The following is a 13,315-nucleotide window of genomic DNA, read 5'->3' on the forward strand; positions in this document are numbered from 1 at the left end:
CCGTCACTGGTGAATATTTATGGGGGCGAGCTCATCCGGGGCTTTCACAGTGCCCGGCCACACTTACGACATAGGGTCAACAGAGTATCAAGTCTCAACCTGGAGCACGTGGTGGCTAGCCACTGCTACTACCCAGGGAAACTCGTATCTCAGATAGTGGAAGTGCAACATTCACATTTATCAATGATTCAGCATAAACATGCAATCAATCTCATCCATGGATCAACATCCATCTCAGCCATCCGGCTCACGATTCATTCCAGAACCAGCCAATATTCATATCATACACAGCCATTCCGGCTCACGGTTCAATCCAGAACCAATCAATATTGATAATCACACACAGCCATTCCGGCTCACGGTTCAATCCAAAACCAGTCAATATTCATAATCACACATAGCCATTCCGGCTCATAATAAAACAGCACTTCCACCATTCAAAATCATCAGATTTATGAAATCAGCATTTAAGCCATAAATCATTTTCTCAATTCATTTCACTTTGAAATCAAGTTTCAACTCTTTTCAGCCTTGGCTTTAGAAATCTCGTTTCTCAAATCATCTCAGGCTCATAAGCCAAATTTACTCAAAGTGAGTTCCCTTTTTAAAACAAAGCCGCTCTCAGCATCCTCATTCCAAGACTTCCAAAACCATGGGAAGTTAAAGATTCAATTTGGGAACAATCAAAATCGCCCATCCCACAATGGGATTTTATAACAAGGTTCCTCGGCAGAGTCCCAAGTCTTTAGGGAAGGTCAACTTATATAAATTCCTTAAAATTCATTGAAACCTTTAAAATCATAGATTCCCGGTTCAAGTAAATAAAACTGAATTTATTATGAAACCGATCATACAAAATCACAAGTTCCAACTCGGTCCAAAAATCAACTCATTTGAAACGGAACCGGTTCATTTGAATCAAACCACTTTCAGGTTTCTTTTTGGAACCCATTTTTCTAACTCTTCCAAAATGCCTCAAACTTGATTACTCAATCAAAAGTCTAAATTCCTTTAAAATCACTAAAAGCTCCTTTTTATATTGAAATCAATATTAGAGCATCATTCTTTCCTTCAGTGATTCAAACTGTACAAATAGTTCGTTTCTAAATAAGCTGAACTCAACGCATAAAGTTCATTAAATAGATTAAGCTTGAAAACATAAATATTCTCTTAATAAATCAATTAATACAATTTCTCAAATCCAACCCTTTTTAAATAACTTTACAAACAAGAGTAGGATTTTGTAGAAATTTCGGCAGCACCTCCCCTAAAACTTGGACTTTTGCCACCCGGTTCGGGTCCCAACTAAACCGTTTCTCATTCCTTTTCAACAGCTCAAAACCAGAAATCAATTCAAAACAAGCTAAATCCAACAGTCGCCTCAATGGCATACCTCTAGGAAACCATTTCAAAAATCAACTCAATATCAACCGATTTAACTCATTTGTAAAGCTTTAAAGAATCGGTTCAGCAATAAATCATTTATCAAAACCAGAGCAATTAAAGCAACCCAGGCTGAATTTCAAGAGCATTCTATCTTTCACATCATCAAAATAATTGACTCAATTCAAACCAATCCTCAACGGATTAAACTCATTTCAAATATTTAAAGAATCAACTTCAAACATTACATTTCACAAGCCACACAACAATTCAGCCAAGCCAACATCCATAATCATTCGAGTCAATCAAATAATACATAAGGCAGATACAATCACTAATTACACCATATCTCACATCAGTATCCATATGTAATAATTCCAATAATAAACTGTAGTTTTCGGAAAGCGCCCCTACCTTAGAACGCAATTCCATAACCCAAACGCTTCACAGGAACCTCCTCTCTTAAACCGGGATCACCAACAACCGCAACCTCGGCTCTAAGATACTCCCGCGGTAACCATAGCAACACTAATTGCAGCATATAACAATCAGGAATGACCCCACGTTACCAAAACTCATATTCATTAACCAAACACAACCGAATACTAACGCGAGGCTTTTCGAAACATAAATTACTTACTGAGTTAGCGAAACGAAGCAGCCGCGAACACCGAGCACGACGCGCAAGCATCGATATACAACCCTGTGACAAATAACGCTACAACGCCTCAGCCGAAATTATCAGAACAGCGACAAAAGGCTCCTCGAACCAAAACGCTTACCAAGACCGAGGGAGAATGGCTGAACCGAATAGCGACGGTCTCCGAACCGGTTCGGCTGCAGCCCGGCAGCCACCTCAAGCGGCAGCAGGGACCTGAACAACATGCAGCGACAATGAAGTTCCCAGAAGCTCAACAGAAAGGAGAACCAGCTTAAAAATCCTTACCGACAAAGCCGTCTAGCGACAGCAATGGCGTTTCCGGCAGCTAGGCGCGGCGGCGCGGTTGACTTCTCCTCCGGGAGTGGCTGTAACGGAAACAACTTCTCCTTCCTCCTTTCACGGTCCCCATGGTGGCAGGAGCTCTGGCAGTGCTAACCTATGCTTGGCGGCAACAGGAACGGCGGCGGTCGAAGTCCAGCCGCAACGGGAACCAGGCACGGCGACGATCCCACCCGCGACGGTGACAGCGACAGCTTCACCTCTTCCGCGCGCGCCCCTTTCTTCTTCGTCTGTGGTGGTGTCTGCTCCAGTCTCATCTGCGGTGGCGCCGAAAATCAATGCGGCGACGCGAGCTCAAGCCCCACAGACAGGACGGTGGTGATGGCAGCGTTAACGGAACGGCGACAGGGACTTCTCCTCCTCGCGACGGTGACGGGTCGGAACGGGCGGATCTGCGGGGACGAGTCAGACCCGCGCCTCCCTTCCCGCGGCTAAGCTCCCTCACTCCCGTTCTTCCTTCGGTGTGCCATGGCGGCGGCGGCTGGCAACTCGGCGGCGACGGCGATGCCCACCGTTGCTAGCCGTGTCTCTCTTCCTCCCCTGCTTCCCTCTGCGTTCCCCTCCGATCTCCCCTTTCTGTGTTTTCTGTTTCTTTATTTATGGAGAAGGGGGAAACCATGGGTGTTGCGTTCTATTGGGGAAAGGGGAGAAGATCTGCTGCTGTTGCTGTGTATGGAGATAAGGGAACCGGGTCATGGTAACGGGTTACTGGGTTAGGGTTTTCTTATTTTGAAAAATTAGGGTTAGGGACATTTTAGTAATTTCAAATAAAAATAGGGATATTATAGTAATTAGAAATAAATTCTAATCCATTAATAATAATGTATAAAAATACTATTTGCTCATCAATTTCATAAATTATTTTCAATAAAATGTCCCCACCAAATAATTAGAAATAATATACTTATTTTCTTCATTTTCCAAAATAGTAATATCAATATTCTAAAATATTACTTATCCAATCCAAATCATTATAAAATACTTATTATTTTATAACTATCAACTTTATAATTCAAATATAGAAAATAATCCAATAATTATAAAATTGGATAATAATCATAGCTTATCTCAAATCCAATAAATCAAAACTTGCCTTAATTATCTTTAATAAAATAATCTCTGAAATTAAGGCTATAAATAATTGTAGGATTTGAGACTTGATCATAATAAGACTTTTCAAAGATTCTGGGCCTTACATTCTACCCACCTTATAAAAATTTTCACCCTCGAAAATTGATACAAAATGGAAGAAATTCCATAACAGTTCACCCTTGAACACATTTAAAGAAGAAGCAAAAATATCTCAAAATATAATCATATATACGATTTTCAAATACTTTGATTATCATAAGCACAAGGATGCAAAGGTAGGAGTGTAACTGCCAGGCAAACGTTACAAGATAGGCTCAATGCAAAAGATAACATAGGTCAATCATGTGATAGTAGGGCAAGGCATCAAAGGCTAGAAAACAGGATGGAGTTAAAACGATGTGCTCAATATCCGCACACTAATCTTATATCAACCTCAAGGTTTCAACTTTCCAATTCCAGCAAGCACCTTACAAACCCCAAATTTGATCACAAGCCTGACAATCACAAACCCGTTCGCAAGGAACAAAATGCCCACAACTCATACGTTGCACACCTACCGCATTCAACTTCCGTATACACATCACATCTTAAAGAACTAACGTATCGCGTTACTATGCCTACAAGTCGCACGTGATACCAAAACAATTCTCGAGTCTACTCAGAAGAATACAAGATTTAGAAATGAGAGATAAATGTCAACAATAATACTCATAGATTTGAGCGAGTGTATCCAATTCTAGATAAACAAGGATGCTCAAGCAATGAAGTTTTCTAAACACAATTCAATTGACAACTTCAAAGATAACCCTTGGATAAAAAAAATTCAATAGGATCCATAGGAAGAAAATCAGCGCATTGGTTTGGAACAAATTCAAACTGAGTCGAAGAAGTATGAGGTTTACAGAAGAGAATATCTCAAACCCAAGGCAAAGCTCATAGAACTTAAGAGCATGATTAAAAATACTCCCAAATACATTGTTCATAAAAGAATCGAAAACTTGCGGAAAAATCACTTCGCAGTTTATAAGAAAGTCAAGTAATAAACATTCTTCAAGAGAGTAACAAAAGCATAAATGTGGCTTTGCTCTAAATCAATTTCACGTTGAGGTAGATTATGTAGAGTTTTAAAACAAAATGCACACAAGTTTGGCTAAGAGCCAAAATATTTCCTCAAATATTTTAGAAAGATAATTAAATGCACAACTTAACCAAAAGCAGTTCATAAAAACTCGGAAATAATCAGATGCTTGTTCGAAATTCTCAAAATTTCATATTCAAACAAGCCTGTATAACATTTATAGCAAGTACGAAAGAGGAAGTTAAACTCTTTTTAGAAAAGAAACTCCGAGATAAAAGTTTGCTTACAATCTGGTAAGGAAATAAGTGGTGCGTTACAAACAAACCGGTTTCCACTAAACAAGGAAACTTTCCAAAACCTCATTTAAAATAGCGCATGCCGATTTTTAAATTAACTTCATCAATATTGAACAATGGTTTCAATCTAAATCAAGAAACAGAAAATAAATTCCGTTTAAAACTTCTTACAAGAGAATTCAAAACTTCTTTAAAAAGTCCAAAACAATACTCCAAAAGTGTTCTTGAAATCTCCATCGCAGAAGAACATTCAAGAAGTTTAAAATGTACTAAAAAGGAGTCAAGCCTTGCAAGAAAGGATCTTAAATTAGAGTAGTTCAAACAAGATCCACTAAGCATGAAATATCAAACAAGTTTTAAATTGATCCAAAAGAATACAAAAGTCATAGAAAAGACAACTCAATCATTTGTAATTCTTCAATGATAAATCTTTAACTAAAAACTCTTGTAGAGATAATGGGAGAATAAACAATGTACTATCCTGAAACGAATCAAACTGACCCACATAAGGATGAGATTCACAAGAGGGGACAAACCAAGATCAATGGTAATGTTCACAAGATGTAAAAGATTAGTTAAAAAAACAGAATCACGTATGACATTCATAGAGGTGAAAAGCTTAAGAAGGAACCAGTCCGTTCATAAGAAGAAGCTATGAATCCAACATTTTCAAAAGAACAACAATGGCATAAACTATGTAGTATGCTAAACCAAACTCAATTCAAAATAAGTTAAGTAAAGCTTATCAAACGAAACTCAACCGGAATGAAAGCGAAAAATTCTTTCTTTCCAGTATTTCAGAAAATATCCAAATACACAATCAAATAAAGATGTCCATTGGAACTATAGTAAAATTACTAGAAGGTCAAAATTTACTTTTAAAATAAGTACAATTGCGTAAACCAGTAAAAGTACAGGCAAAGTATTAGAAAGAAATAGTTGTTAAACTGTATAAATAATTTCAAAGTCTCATATATAGAAAAGCATATATCTAATCAACAGCAATTTATAAAATCTCAAAATTGGCTGTGATCACTGTCAAGTAAGAGAAAAACTGAATCAACAATTTCTCAAAGAATGAACTCGGAACCCGGAGTTAAAAGTCACAGCACATTAAGACAAGTTCAGGGCTACATCAAGGAACACGTGAATCAAGAAGAACTCAAACAGAGGAAGATAGATGCAACAAGGATTCCAAACAAGCCTATGCAATTAAGATCAAACAAGAATGGATATGAATAGAGGAATAAAGTTGAAAAATCAAACTACTTTTCAAAAGGATTAACAACCAAGAACTTCAAGTTAGGATACGAAAGAACATATCGACTTGAACAGAATTCAAGACACACAACTGAATAGCCTCGAGAAATAGTTTCTAACGTTCCCAAAACCCGCGATTCGCTTTACTCAAAACTCGTATATCATCTATGATAACCCATCAGTGCTTTCATATACATAATTCACTAGTATTAAGCCGGCCAAACTTAATATCAGGAATTATGCAATGCAAGACTAACAGCGTTAATCAATAGACCGTCATGTGCATAAAGCTCTAATTCTCGTCATTCGACAAGACCTAATACATGACAAACGCTCAGAGTATGCAACTGAAGCATAGTCAATCCATTCCTCAGGCTCTACAGGAAGAACTGCTCTGATACCATAATGTAACACCCTAAATACCAAAGCCCACGCTTCCGGCTGCGCAACTCTGATAGCTCGGGCATTACGACGACACTTATACTATTTAATACTAAAATATGAGCCTGTTTAAAACTTTAAACCGCAATACCGCTCCCAAAGATACTTTCGTTCGATAACGTACATCCATAAATACCATACAACTTACAAAAACTCATAAAGAGTACATCCATATATATACATACACATATATAAATAATATTACAAACAGAATCCAATACAATTCCTATCCCTCTTACAGATTATATCAAGATAAAGGCGAGGGTACAATAAACCATAACTAAAACAATATAGAGCATCACAACAACAATTAAATAAGCTCTTCGTAACTTCTGCGCTCATATCCTGAAAGGGGAAAAATGTAGGGGGGTGAGAACATCATCCTCGAAAGGGTTCTCAGTAGAGGGTTTTTGGGAATTACTGTAATAGGATACATGAAGATAATCGCACCAGTGATTCATAACCGTCTTATGCCTCTTTTCAAAAACAACGGTTTACGATGAAAGTAAAGTCGGAAATCTTTTCAGAAAGAAGAACCGTTCAATTCTCAAAAACTCAAAAGCCTTTCAAAGCGGTTTATCTAAGCGAAACCAAAATAGCCTTTCATATTTTATTCCAAACCAGAAACACAAACCGGAATCAACCGTCAGTTCATCTCTTTCCAACCACGGCCCTAGGCCCAAACAATCCAACCAACAACCAATCACCTCAATCCAACAGAGTCCCAGATGCAAACACAGATAGGAAGTTCAAGCACAAACAAACAGTTATTACAAGTAGAACAGTTAGCAATTAATCACATAGGCAAACCAAGTATAATATGCACACCCAACCAATGTCACACAAATGCATATGATGCATGCCTGTCCCTAGTGGCTGATGATATCATCTGTCGGTTATAGAGCCAACCCGACAAGTCCTGGTAGCTAACCATTGGACTGTCCCTCTGTCGTGCATCCCCAACTCGAGTTATACTCATCATAAACTTGATCATAATCATGATCCATATCCATCACCCTCACTGGTGAATATTTATCCATCACCGTCACTGGTGAATATTTATCCATCACCGTCACTGGTGAATATTTATGGGGGCGAGCTCATCCGGGGCTTTCACAGTGCCCGGCCACACTTACGACATAGGGTCAACAGAGTATCAAGTCTCAACCTGGAGCACGTGGTGGCTAGCCACTGCTACTACCCAGGGAAACTCGTATCTCAGATAGTGGAAGTGCAACATTCACATTTATCAATGATTCAGCATAAACATGCAATCAATCTCATCCATGGATCAACATCCATCTCAGCCATCCGGCTCACGATTCATTCCAGAACCAGCCAATATTCATATCATACACAGCCATTCCGGCTCACGGTTCAATCCAGAACCAATCAATATTGATAATCACACACAGCCATTCCGGCTCACGGTTCAATCCAAAACCAGTCAATATTCATAATCACACATAGCCATTCCGGCTCATAATAAAACAGCACTTCCACCATTCAAAATCATCAGATTTATGAAATCAGCATTTAAGCCATAAATCATTTTCTCAATTCATTTCACTTTGAAATCAAGTTTCAACTCTTTTCAGCCTTGGCTTTAGAAATCTCGTTTCTCAAATCATCTCAGGCTCATAAGCCAAATTTACTCAAAGTGAGTTCCCTTTTTAAAACAAAGCCGCTCTCAGCATCCTCATTCCAAGACTTCCAAAACCATGGGAAGTTAAAGATTCAATTTGGGAACAATCAAAATCGCCCATCCCACAATGGGATTTTATAACAAGGTTCCTCGGCAGAGTCCCAAGTCTTTAGGGAAGGTCAACTTATATAAATTCCTTAAAATTCATTGAAACCTTTAAAATCATAGATTCCCGGTTCAAGTAAATAAAACTGAATTTATTATGAAACCGATCATACAAAATCACAAGTTCCAACTCGGTCCAAAAATCAACTCATTTGAAACGGAACCGGTTCATTTGAATCAAACCACTTTCAGGTTTCTTTTTGGAACCCATTTTTCTAACTCTTCCAAAATGCCTCAAACTTGATTACTATCAAAAGTCTAAATTCCTTTAAAATCACTAAAAGCTCCTTTTTATATTGAAATCAATATTAGAGCATCATTCTTTCCTTCAGTGATTCAAACTGTACAAATAGTTCGTTTCTAAATAAGCTGAACTCAACGCATAAAGTTCATTAAATAGATTAAGCTTGAAAACATAAATATTCTCTTAATAAATCAATTAATACAATTTCTCAAATCCAACCCTTTTTAAATAACTTTACAAACAAGAGTAGGATTTTGTAGAAATTTCGGCAGCACCTCCCCTAAAACTTGGACTTTTGCCACCCGGTTCGGGTCCCAACTAAACCGTTTCTCATTCCTTTTCAACAGCTCAAAACCAGAAATCAATTCAAAACAAGCTAAATCCAACAGTCGCCTCAATGGCATACCTCTAGGAAACCATTTCAAAAATCAACTCAATATCAACCGATTTAACTCATTTGTAAAGCTTTAAAGAATCGGTTCAGCAATAAATCATTTATCAAAACCAGAGCAATTAAAGCAACCCAGGCTGAATTTCAAGAGCATTCTATCTTTCACATCATCAAAATAATTGACTCAATTCAAACCAATCCTCAACGGATTAAACTCATTTCAAATATTTAAAGAATCAACTTCAAACATTACATTTCACAAGCCACACAACAATTCAGCCAAGCCAACATCCATAATCATTCGAGTCAATCAAATAATACATAAGGCAGATACAATCACTAATTACACCATATCTCACATCAGTATCCATATGTAATAATTCCAATAATAAACTGTAGTTTTCGGAAAGCGCCCCTACCTTAGAACGCAATTCCATAACCCAAACGCTTCACAGGAACCTCCTCTCTTAAACCGGGATCACCAACAACCGCAACCTCGGCTCTAAGATACTCCCGCGGTAACCATAGCAACACTAATTGCAGCATATAACAATCAGGAATGACCCCACGTTACCAAAACTCATATTCATTAACCAAACACAACCGAATACTAACGCGAGGCTTTTCGAAACATAAATTACTTACTGAGTTAGCGAAACGAAGCAGCCGCGAACACCGAGCACGACGCGCAAGCATCGATATACAACCCTGTGACAAATAACGCTACAACGCCTCAGCCGAAATTATCAGAACAGCGACAAAAGGCTCCTCGAACCAAAACGCTTACCAAGACCGAGGGAGAATGGCTGAACCGAATAGCGACGGTCTCCGAACCGGTTCGGCTGCAGCCCGGCAGCCACCTCAAGCGGCAGCAGGGACCTGAACAACATGCAGCGACAATGAAGTTCCCAGAAGCTCAACAGAAAGGAGAACCAGCTTAAAAATCCTTACCGACAAAGCCGTCTAGCGACAGCAATGGCGTTTCCGGCAGCTAGGCGCGGCGGCGCGGTTGACTTCTCCTCCGGGAGTGGCTGTAACGGAAACAACTTCTCCTTCCTCCTTTCACGGTCCCCATGGTGGCAGGAGCTCTGGCAGTGCTAACCTATGCTTGGCGGCAACAGGAACGGCGGCGGTCGAAGTCCAGCCGCAACGGGAACCAGGCACGGCGACGATCCCACCCGCGACGGTGACAGCGACAGCTTCACCTCTTCCGCGCGCGCCCCTTTCTTCTTCGTCTGTGGTGGTGTCTGCTCCAGTCTCATCTGCGGTGGCGCCGAAAATCAATGCGGCGACGCGAGCTCAAGCCCCACAGACAGGACGGTGGTGATGGCAGCGTTAACGGAACGGCGACAGGGACTTCTCCTCCTCGCGACGGTGACGGGTCGGAACGGGCGGATCTGCGGGGACGAGTCAGACCCGCGCCTCCCTTCCCGCGGCTAAGCTCCCTCACTCCCGTTCTTCCTTCGGTGTGCCATGGCGGCGGCGGCTGGCAACTCGGCGGCGACGGCGATGCCCACCGTTGCTAGCCGTGTCTCTCTTCCTCCCCTGCTTCCCTCTGCGTTCCCCTCCGATCTCCCCTTTCTGTGTTTTCTGTTTCTTTATTTATGGAGAAGGGGGAAACCATGGGTGTTGCGTTCTATTGGGGAAAGGGGAGAAGATCTGCTGCTGTTGCTGTGTATGGAGATAAGGGAACCGGGTCATGGTAACGGGTTACTGGGTTAGGGTTTTCTTATTTTGAAAAATTAGGGTTAGGGACATTTTAGTAATTTCAAATAAAAATAGGGATATTATAGTAATTAGAAATAAATTCTAATCCATTAATAATAATGTATAAAAATACTATTTGCTCATCAATTTCATAAATTATTTTCAATAAAATGTCCCCACCAAATAATTAGAAATAATATACTTATTTTCTTCATTTTCCAAAATAGTAATATCAATATTCTAAAATATTACTTATCCAATCCAAATCATTATAAAATACTTATTATTTTATAACTATCAACTTTATAATTCAAATATAGAAAATAATCCAATAATTATAAAATTGGATAATAATCATAGCTTATCTCAAATCCAATAAATCAAAACTTGCCTTAATTATCTTTAATAAAATAATCTCTGAAATTAAGGCTATAAATAATTGTAGGATTTGAGACTTGATCATAATAAGACTTTTCAAAGATTCTGGGCCTTACATTCTACCCACCTTATAAAAATTTTCGCCCTCGAAAATTGATACAAAATGGAAGAAATTCCATAACAGTTCACCCTTGAACACATTTAAAGAAGAAGCAAAAATATCTCAAAATATAATCATATATACGATTTTCAAATACTTTGATTATCATAAGCACAAGGATGCAAAGGTAGGAGTGTAACTGCCAGGCAAACGTTACAAGATAGGCTCAATGCAAAAGATAACATGGGTCAATCATGTGATAGTAGGGCAAGGCATCAAAGGCTAGAAAACAGGATGGAGTTAAAACGATGTGCTCAATATCCGCACACTAATCTTATATCAACCTCAAGGTTTCAACTTTCCAATTCCAGCAAGCACCTTACAAACCCCAAATTTGATCACAAGCCTGACAATCACAAACCCGTTCGCAAGGAACAAAATGCCCACAACTCATACGTTGCACACCTACCGCATTCAACTTCCGTATACACATCACATCTTAAAGAACTAACGTATCGCGTTACTATGCCTACAAGTCGCACGTGATACCAAAACAATTCTCGAGTCTACTCAGAAGAATACAAGATTTAGAAATGAGAGATAAATGTCAACAATAATACTCATAGATTTGAGCGAGTGTATCCAATTCTAGATAAACAAGGATGCTCAAGCAATGAAGTTTTCTAAACACAATTCAATTGACAACTTCAAAGATAACCCTTGGATAAAAAAATTCAATAGGATCCATAGGAAGAAAATCAGCGCATTGGTTTGGAACAAATTCAAACTGAGTCGAAGAAGTATGAGGTTTACAGAAGAGAATATCTCAAACCCAAGGCAAAGCTCATAGAACTTAAGAGCATGATTAAAAATACTCCCAAATACATTGTTCATAAAAGAATCGAAAACTTGCGGAAAAATCACTTCGCAGTTTATAAGAAAGTCAAGTAATAAACATTCTTCAAGAGAGTAACAAAAGCATAAATGTGGCTTTGCTCTAAATCAATTTCACGTTGAGGTAGATTATGTAGAGTTTTAAAACAAAATGCACACAAGTTTGGCTAAGAGCCAAAATATTTCCTCAAATATTTTAGAAAGATAATTAAATGCACAACTTAACCAAAAGCAGTTCATAAAAACTCGGAAATAATCAGATGCTTGTTCGAAATTCTCAAAATTTCATATTCAAACAAGCCTGTATAACATTTATAGCAAGTACGAAAGAGGAAGTTAAACTCTTTTTAGAAAAGAAACTCCGAGATAAAAGTTTGCTTACAATCTGGTAAGGAAATAAGTGGTGCGTTACAAACAAACCGGTTTCCACTAAACAAGGAAACTTTCCAAAACCTCATTTAAAATAGCGCATGCCGATTTTTAAATTAACTTCATCAATATTGAACAATGGTTTCAATCTAAATCAAGAAACAGAAAATAAATTCCGTTTAAAACTTCTTACAAGAGAATTCAAAACTTCTTTAAAAAGTCCAAAACAATACTCCAAAAGTGTTCTTGAAATCTCCATCGCAGAAGAACATTCAAGAAGTTTAAAATGTACTAAAAAGGAGTCAAGCCTTGCAAGAAAGGATCTTAAATTAGAGTAGTTCAAACAAGATCCACTAAGCATGAAATATCAAACAAGTTTTAAATTGATCCAAAAGAATACAAAAGTCATAGAAAAGACAACTCAATCATTTGTAATTCTTCAATGATAAATCTTTAACTAAAAACTCTTGTAGAGATAATGGGAGAATAAACAATGTACTATCCTGAAACGAATCAAACTGACCCACATAAGGATGAGATTCACAAGAGGGGACAAACCAAGATCAATGGTAATGTTCACAAGATGTAAAAGATTAGTTAAAAAAACAGAATCACGTATGACATTCATAGAGGTGAAAAGCTTAAGAAGGAACCAGTCCGTTCATAAGAAGAAGCTATGAATCCAACATTTTCAAAAGAACAACAATGGCATAAACTATGTAGTATGCTAAACCAAACTCAATTCAAAATAAGTTAAGTAAAGCTTATCAAACGAAACTCAACCGGAATGAAAGCGAAAAATTCTTTCTTTCCAGTATTTCAGAAAATATCCAAATACACAATCAAATAAAGATGTCCATTGGAACTATAGT

The 13,315-nt window shown here is 38.3% G+C and overlaps 2 long non-coding RNA genes across 2 annotated transcripts; both read right to left on the reverse strand.

The window, feature by feature from the left end:
• Window positions 1-1,598: 1,598 nt before the first annotated feature.
• On the reverse strand, window positions 1,599-2,621 carry LOC112736017 (uncharacterized). Its single transcript, XR_003168685.3, has 4 exons — window positions 2,330-2,621; window positions 2,166-2,257; window positions 2,024-2,086; window positions 1,599-1,911 (listed from the first exon to the last, which is right to left on the reverse strand). It is a non-coding gene; the product is annotated as an uncharacterized lncRNA (long non-coding RNA).
• A 6,594-nt stretch (window positions 2,622-9,215) lies between these two features.
• LOC112736018 (uncharacterized) lies at window positions 9,216-10,238 on the reverse strand. Its single transcript, XR_003168687.3, has 4 exons — window positions 9,947-10,238; window positions 9,783-9,874; window positions 9,641-9,703; window positions 9,216-9,528 (listed from the first exon to the last, which is right to left on the reverse strand). It is a non-coding gene; the product is annotated as an uncharacterized lncRNA (long non-coding RNA).
• Window positions 10,239-13,315: the final 3,077 nt, after the last annotated feature.

This window comes from Arachis hypogaea, chromosome 13 (genome assembly GCF_003086295.3).
Source record: "Arachis hypogaea cultivar Tifrunner chromosome 13, arahy.Tifrunner.gnm2.J5K5, whole genome shotgun sequence".
Lineage (NCBI taxonomy): Eukaryota > Viridiplantae > Streptophyta > Magnoliopsida > Fabales > Fabaceae > Arachis > Arachis hypogaea.